The sequence below is a fragment of the Aethalodelphis obliquidens genome, unplaced genomic scaffold, assembly GCF_003676395.1.
Source record: "Aethalodelphis obliquidens isolate GAN/ISIS:26980383/991018 unplaced genomic scaffold, ASM367639v1 scaffold5, whole genome shotgun sequence".
Taxonomy (NCBI): Eukaryota; Metazoa; Chordata; class Mammalia; order Artiodactyla; family Delphinidae; genus Aethalodelphis; species Aethalodelphis obliquidens.
Genome location: NW_020837949.1, coordinates 29922016 through 29930937, shown reverse-complemented (window position 1 = coordinate 29930937; position 8922 = coordinate 29922016). Strand labels below are relative to the sequence as shown.

At 37.2% G+C, this 8922-nt stretch overlaps 1 long non-coding RNA gene across 2 annotated transcripts in view; it reads right to left on the bottom strand.

Annotated features, from left to right (window-relative positions):
• LOC113618175 (uncharacterized) overlaps positions 1-8922 on the bottom strand; it is a 124200-nt gene that overhangs the window by 12112 nt on the left and 103166 nt on the right. The window contains exon 4 of one of the 2 annotated variants that reach the window (XR_003431913.1): positions 8616-8661. The exons of the other annotated variant lie outside the window; for it this stretch is intronic. This is a non-coding gene — a long non-coding RNA (uncharacterized LOC113618175). Of the gene's footprint in view, positions 1-8615; positions 8662-8922 lie in introns of those variants that run through there. 2 annotated transcript variants of the gene reach the window in all.

Here is an 8922-nt window from a genome sequence, read left to right as displayed (position 1 = left end):
AGTATCTACCCTCAGTTTTTTCCTCTGACATTTCTGCTTGTGAAGCCCTATTTATATCCTCATTGAAGCATTTTCTGATATTTTTCCCATATTATCCTTTTTTCCACAAACTTCCCTCATTGCATAATTTAATGTCTTTTGTAGTATTTATGATATTCAGCTTTTTATTATGTCTGTACTGGATTATAAACTACTTGAGGATTCCCTTTTGCTTATTAATGTGTCTTTCATAACAAACTGTGCTGTATTTAATAGGTGTTCAAATATTTGTTGACTTACATTTGATTTTTAATGCCAAGTTGATAATATAATCTTTTTCCCCCAAAACAAAAACTTTTCTGAAAGTTTTATTTTTCATAAATATTGTGTCTTCAGCAATTATGCTGAGTTTAACGTCTAATTTTTTCCAAAGTAAGAGTGTTTTAAAATAACAAGCCTCCAGTGCAAGTATCATTACTGAGTTTCTTCAGAGGTAGGAATTATGATAAGATGTTTACTGTATAAATTTCAACTTAAGCTGAACTGCCAGGAGGCAGAAAAAAACACAAATTTTCTTCAAAGCTAAGAAGAGCCTCACTTTTTTTTTTTTTTTTTTTTTTTTTGGTACGCAGGCCTCTTACTGCTTTGGCCTCTCCCATTGCGGAGTACAGGCTCCAGACGCACGGGCTCAGCGGCCATGGCTCATGGGCCCAGCCGCTGCGTGGCATGTGGGATCTTCCCGGACCGGGGCACGAACCCGTGTCCCCTGCATCGGCAGGCGGACTCTCAACCACTGCACCACCAGGGAAGCCCAGAAGGTATGTTTAAAAATATCATAATCTATTAAACTTGAAGCTATTCACAGAATATTCCCATTTATGTATAATTCTTCTCAAGTTCCTATACTGCATTAATTTAACAAGATGCAAAATGTAATTCTTAATTGACCTTCTTAATAGTTATATTTATTATTTCTATATTTTATTACTAAATGTATTATTTGCTTTTGATGTATGCCTTTGCCTATTTCTAACAGATGTTGTATTGTAAGTCGTGAGTACACATATGTCACTTTGAGGGTTTCTTGTGGAAAAAATATCTGGGTACGTATAGGATGGCTTTAGTGAGAACTCAAGATCCTACAGAAGAAAGGAATGGATCCGTAATATTTTCTTCCAGTCAGCACCTCTCCTGAGATTAGATTTATGCCATTCCATTTCCAACTTAATAGCTATTTTAGTCATAAGAATGGACGAATATTGTGTCTTTTTCAGTCTCCATTATAATTTTTGTGATGAGACTATGGTATGGAAACGTTAATGTTTTATATATTTCTGACAGTAGTAATGTACAATTCTATTTTGACCTTTCCAGTATGATACAGATCGATTAGCTGGGCACTTTATTTCTTCCTTTGTCTACTGCTGTAATAGTCTATTAAGAAAAAGGGCAAAATGATCGATCAATCAAACTTTCTAATGTATTAGATAATAGTCCTCAATTTTGCCTAGTTAAGATAGACATATGTTCATTGTTTAAATATACCCAGAAATATATTCATGTCAGCATAGTGTTCTATTATTTTGAATATAGATTATAAATTTTTCCTTCTGAATTTTAGTTTTATTTAATATCTAACCTCATGCTCTCGACTGCCGGTTATGGATATTGGGGAAAAAAAAAAGGAAGTAGCTTTTAGCTTCTAGTTTCTAGAAACTTGGGGTGCCTTTTTGGACAAAATGATTGTTCTAGGTATGTTGGACAAAGTAGTGGGGTCCCTAGGTATTATTTCAAAATAATAAAAGATCTTGAGGTTTCTGCACATATTGCAATACAAGCAACATGACTGAACTGAATATTTGAATACATAGTTTCAAATTATTTACCTATGATAATGCAGACAGAGGAAAGAACAATTCAAGTCTCTCCCTTTCAGAGGATCAATGTATTACTATATAGCTTAAACTGACTGGTTCTTATTTGTTCCATACAAAGGTACCTCTGTTCTGAAAACCAAACATTTCACTCCGAAAACTCTGCATGCAGTATTAAAAGCACTGCATTACAAGTGGGAGAGAGGTCTAATAAGTAGTGTCCTGCTGGCTCTGTCTTAAGGAAATCAATTAATAGCAATACAGTGATTAACAGCACTGTAGGCTGAGTTCCCAGAGTCAATAATTTCCATTTTCACCACTGCAGGGATATCATAAAAGAAATACAATCTGTTATCCTGAAGTTAAAAGTAGTGTTTTTGCCACCTATTTGGCAGCCTTCAAAGCATTGCAAATTATTGAGGGTCACTGCTTATATAGTCCAGGTGACTATTAAACAATATTGACTCCCAGTATGAGAATATTATTTGAATATTTGCAATAAAAAGTGTAGTGTGCATCTCTTTCCAAAGTGAAATAAAAATGTAATACAGTTTTACTATTTGGGGAGGACACAGCATGGTTTGAGATGCTGTAAACAAAAAGAACTGGAATTGCTTATCTTGTCCCCTGGTAACCTTTGACATCCACTCAATTTTTCCAACACATTTTTCCAGTGTAAAATACAAGGTAGATTACACTGTTTCATTAAAGAAAGGAGAAGGAGAAAGAAGAAAAGGAGTTACAAGCTGACACTTATTTGTATTCATGTGGAAATAAATGGTACAATTAAACACTTAAAACTCATACCTGTAACCCTGGAGTGATCCGTTCCTGAGTTTGATAACTGTCTCCTACACCATCTATATCCAATGTATAGTCAAGGCTATGCTTCCCCTCCTTACTGTCTCTACTACCACTGTCTCCTTTTACATTCAACCCATATTTGTCCAGTTCTCAGTTTGTGACAGGCACTCTGTCTTAAATTTTTGCACCTATTTATGTTGCTCATGCCTCTAGGTTCGCCTCATCCATGACCTTCACTACCCTGCTGTTAGATCATTTTAGTGTCTCTAGATACAAGATATAAAGGGATTCACATATCTTTTACAGTTTGGACCCATAAACATTAATGTAATCACATATTCCTTAAAGAATTGGCGACTAACCCCCTCTCCAATAGAACCTCTTTTCTCTCACCTGGAAAATATTTAAAATTACCTAACAATACTCAGAAATAATGTTTTAGACTAAACTACATTGTTTGCATAAACTAATCTTTATTCCTGGACTTCTTTAACTTGCAATTGCTTAATTTCATTCTACTCAATCTCTTTAACCTACCAATCTAGATTATGTAGCCCTATTATGTGCCCCCATAACAACTTGTGCTTTTTTTATCTTAGCACTTATCACTTTGCATTTCAGTTTTATCTCAAGTAAACCTTTTAGTTGGAGATCGTTGTAGGTTCATAGGCAGAGGTAAGAAATAATACAGAGAGACCTGTGTGCCCTTTATCCAGTTTCCCCCCATGGTAATGTCTTGCAAAGCATAATATTACAACCAGGTTACTAACATTGATGTAATCTACTGATATTACTCAGATCTACTCAGATTTATTGGAGTGTGTGTGTGTGTGTGTGTGTGTGTGTGTGTGTGTGTGTATTTGGTCCTATGCAATTTTAGCACAAGTGTAGGTTTGTGTATCACCCCCACAGTCAAAATACAGAACAGTTCCAACACCACAGGGATTCCTCAGGTTTACCTTAATGTGCTTAATTTCCCCTCTGTGTTTTAACCTGTCCTAACTGCAAGATAAACTCCATGAGATTGGGCCTATTGCTGTTTAATAAAATAAATATTGGATATTTTCTGGTTGGATGCTTGTGTGTGTGTGTGAATGGATGGATAGATAAACATACATATACAAACACAAACAGACATATATAGTTCTTTGAATTTTTTTTGTTAAATTGATATTGATGAAAGTTCTTGTCAGTATCTTTGATTCACACATCCAAATGCTTTATTTCTTTTAATATGATAATTGCTATATAATGCTGTAGCAAAGCACATTGTTGGGAAGAGTGTGTGTGAGTGTGTGTGTGTGTGTGTGTGTGTGTGTGTGGGGTGTGACGCTAGAAGTTTGACCCTAAAAAGCTTAGTACAAATTGTGGCACACAGAATATAGTGTTTTTGGAAGCTTGGATAAATCAGGAAATGTGTGATTTAGCACTTCGCATGATTACCATGATTCACACATATTTGAATTCATGCTGATGCTCTGCACTAAATTCAGTTAGGTGCCAAGATTTGGAATTTGGGTGCATCCACAATATTTTCCCCTTTTCTGTCTATCTGCTTATTGTGATTGGTGATTACCAGCAGCTGCTGTGCACATTTGCTGATAATAAGAAATGTTTAGAGTTCTGTATCCAGTTTCTCTTGCTTCAAACCTTCCGTGATAATCAGCTTATCTACATTTGGCTTTGACTCGATAAGATTATCTTTCCCCTGTGAGTTTAGTCCTTCCATCATGGATATAAATCGCTGTGATTGGGCACACAGAGTTGTTGGCTAGAGAACAGGCAAGAATAGGGCTCATTCTGGCTCAGTAATTGGAATCTGCCCTCATTCCTTCTAGAAAAGATCTAGAGTTGGTCATCAAACATGCTTGTCTGCATATCCTCTCATTGTTAACTGGGGATGGAAGACTGTTTCTTAAGAGTGCTTCTGTGAAGAAGACCCAACCAACAGCCAGAACACTGCAAACGGATGCTCAGAGGTTCCTCATAGTTGGATGTTAGTGTGAGTGTGAGGTTATCAAAGGAAGGTTTCAGAGATGGTCAGCAGTCATTCTTCTCTTCCATTTGCATAGTTCAGTCATGATATGTGATCCAAAATGGTATATCTGGAAGTAGAGTCTAAAAACCCATATTCTCTGCTCCAGTTCATGTCCCTGTCAGTATCTTTGTGCCAGAGTAGACAATCCAAGAGAGGCTAAGATAGAATGAGACAAATCCATTGATTGAGAGGAAGTGGTATTCTTTATTCATCTTCAGTAGCTTCTTTAGCAAAGCTCATATCATTAAGTTAAGTAGCGTGTAAAGATGGTTCCCCACACTCACGTTTTAACAGACTGTGTATTAAACAATTTATCTATGTCAGCAGCATCTATTGCTGACATAGATAAATAGTAATCTGAAATACTTCATAGTAATCTGAAATACTTCAAATGCTTCTAAAGCCATTTTTGTGTTACTTTAGGTAAATGAGTTTCATTCCATTGGCTTCAGATGAAGAAAGGATATTTATTAATTCAGTAGTTCTCAGTCTGAGAATGACTAAATAGTGGCTCCTAAAACTTGCTGCATGTTAATATCACCTGGGAGGCTTTTAAAACCCTTGATGCCCAGGTAATAGCCCAGACGAATTAAACCGGGTTTCTGGGTATGGGACCCAGGCATCAGTAGTTCTTTCAAAGCTCACAGGAGATTCTAATGAGCAACCAAGTTTGAGAACCAGTGATTAATCATTCTTAGGTAGTCATATCAACATAGTCATTGCTTCTGCTTTATTGGGGTAGGAGAAGTCTTTATTTGCTCATCTCTATCATATTTTTCATTTGTTCCTCCTTAGTATCATAAGGACCCCCCCCCTTTTTTTTTTGCTGTATGTGGGCCTCTCACTGTTGTGGCCTCTCCCATTGCGGAGCACAGGCTCCGGACGTGCAGGCTCCACGGCCATGGCTCACGGGCCCAGCCGCTCCACGGCATGTGGGATCTTCCCGGACCGGGGCACGAACCCCGCGTCCCCTGCGTCCGGCAGGCGGACTCTCAACCACTGAGCCACCAGGGAAGCCCAAGCACCCCTATTAATGGTAAAGTCTAAATATTTACAAAATATTTTTGTTTCAGATTCCCTATTTCTCTGTCCTAACACATCTCAACAAAACTCACGATGGCTTCTCTGTTAGCTTTAAGAGTTAGAGGCATATAATTACATTCACTAAAATGTAGAGAGAACAGTTTGATGACCTTTGACAAATGTATACACCCATGTAATGAACCCTTCAAGATATGTATTTTCGGGCTTCCCTGGTGGCGCAGTGGTTGAGAGTCCGCCTGCCGATGCAGGGGACACGGGTTCGTGCCCCGGTCCGGGAGGATCCCACATGCCGCGGAGCGGCTGTGCCCGTGGGCCATGGCCGCTGAGCCTGCGCGTCCGGAGCCTGTGCTCCGCAACAGGAGAGGCCACAACGGTGAGAGGCCCACGTACTGAAAAAAAAAAAAAATATATATATATATATATATCTATATATATGTATGTATTTTCACTGTTCTTTTTTTTTTCACTGTTCTTATTTCCATCTCCATGCAGCATGATTTTTAATGACTGGGTGGTTTTGGTTTGTATGGATGTATGTATGTTTGTTGGTGTCCTATTGATAAACATTTGTGCTGTTTCCATTTCCTCCACTATTAAATTTAAAATCAGTATCCATGTGCATATATATCTGTGCACATGTATAAAATGTCTCCAGGGTAGATACCCAGAAGTATAGACAAGGCACATGTATCTGTTTACTTGTAATAATATTTCCAAATTACTTTATATTGTTTTAGATGGCTTGCCACTTTTCCTTCAGATTGTGGAAATGGGGATCCAGATGGTGACCCCTATAATGACCAAGTTGAGCAGGGCTTTACATTGGACCGTGAACATTGTAGTGTGTTTCAGCAGTGGAGCTGACCTTTCTCCTTCTCACTCATTATTACTCCGTATTTATTGTGAAAATGCAGATTTATATTAAGCTTTGCTGCTCTTTCTCTCTCTGACCCCAATAACCATGGAAGAAGTCCCCACCACTTTGAGTTTAGGAGTTTATCTAGAGGTAAACATAACAGTACAGGTATTTCTATAGCCATGAGTGGTTGATCTGTTTCTCATGCAGTCCTTCCATTAAGTACTTGTACTCAGCTGACTTTTTAGTTGTTTCTAAACTTAGAGTTTTCCAGTAGATTCCATGGCAAAGGCTGTTATTACCTATGGAACAGTTCTGTTTTGTGCCTATTATGGCTTATAGTTGCTTTTTATTTTCCAAATATGATCTCATCTGTTTTTCTTCTAGTTTTTGTTACCTTTACCATTTCTTGTTTTATTGCTATTATATTTTTAAAATAAATATCCTTTCTGATAATTCAAAGGAATTGAATTGAACGTAGGTAGAAGGGAGTAATAAATGCGTGTGTCCCATCTGCCACCTGCGAGTAGAATCCCTCTTTTGCTTCCAGTAATCACAACTCACACAGTTTCCATGACTGTCATCAACCCATAGTATAGAAGTAATATCTCCTCACATTTTTATTCTCTTCCTGAAGCTAATAATCATGATACTATGTTGTTCACTGTTCTTTATCTTTAACACAAAAAGGAGACAAATATTAAAAGAAAAAAATAACAGTATTTCATTTAAACTCTGCTAGTATTGGTTTATTACTGCTATCTGAGCATTTCTGGTTGTTTGTATATGCATGCATCTGTGGATGGATATGTATTTGCTGGAGTTCAGGGGGTAGTTTCAAACTGAGATAATCCTTGACTCAAGAGTTATTGCTGAAGAATGGATAATGGGTGCTTGATTCCATAAACAGATCATGAGAACTCACGCTGCCTTCTCTACTTTTCTGTGATTCCTCTAACTACCTTTTTCTGAATTAAAAAAATAAAATAGATTCTCAAAATTTGCAGGCACCAAGACACCTCTGGTCCTGATCTCAGTTCAAGATATGAGAAGAAATTGGATGGCATTAAAAAAATTGGCTTAGATGAGTTGTAACAAGTTACACTAAAAGCACAAGAAACCACTGACTTAAGAGAAAAGCAATGGAATTTAGTGTATAAGAAGGCCTAGTTCCAATTTTTAAATTGTATGTGAATCTAACTAGGGCACAAACTTTTTGCTGGAAAGTGACATTTATAAAGGTCTGCTTTGATAGAAGATCCCTCTAAGTATTTTAGTATTTTGGTCATGGCTAACCAAAAAAGAATTTGGGGGACGTTTTTTGTTTTGTTTTGATTTTTTATTATCTACACAAAAAGTAAGATAATGAAATGAGAAGAAATTTGCCCTGAACCCCACAGGACTCCTTCATATGCATAGCTTTAGACCAAAGGCTGCCAGGGACCTTGACCTTGAATGTTCCTGGCATAATATATACAGTTTGATAAATCGGAGCTCTTCCAGAACATCTTGGGAAATTTTAGTAACTTTAGAATCATGACCCTTATTAATACTTTTCCAATTAGGTGCAAAGATATTTTAATAATATACAGGACTATGGTTCATTAATAGGTTTTACATTTTTAAAATGTTTAAAATCTTATGTGAAAAACTTTGATAACTGTGCTTCAGAAGAATGCCCTAAAGTTTGGCATACTTATATGTGTTGAAATAGAGAAAAGTTCAGGTCCAAATTAGGGTTTTATCATTTTGAGTCATTATCTTAAGAGTTATAGAGAAGTATTATAAGAACTTGATTTTCACATATTTGAACTATATGATTAAGAATATTAGGGCACTTCAACCAAGACGTGGTACGTTAAAAGAACTCTCCATTAGGGGCTTCCCTGGTGGTGCAGTGGTTGAGAGTCTGCCTGCTGATGCAGGGGACACGGGTTCGTGCCCCGGTCCGGGAAGATCCCATATGCCGCGGAGCGGCTGGGCCCGTGAGCCATGGCCGCTGAGCCTGTGCGTCCGGAGCCTGTGCTCTGCAACGGGAGAGGCCACAACAGTGAGAGGCTTGCATACTGCAAAAAAAAAAAAAAAAAAAAAGAACTCTCCATTAAAATGAAACATTCTTTGGAGGTTAATAATGGTATTACTAATACTTTTAGGTTTTGCTTGTAATGTGTAAAATGTTATTAGCTATAAAGAAAAAATATACAGTGGGTTAATTTTTGATCTTATCAAATGAGTTTGTTTGATCAAGAAGTAAGTGAATCATACTCACAGGCTACAAAGTTGTGTTTACCTGTAATATAATATGTTTCATAAACACAGAATGAGAA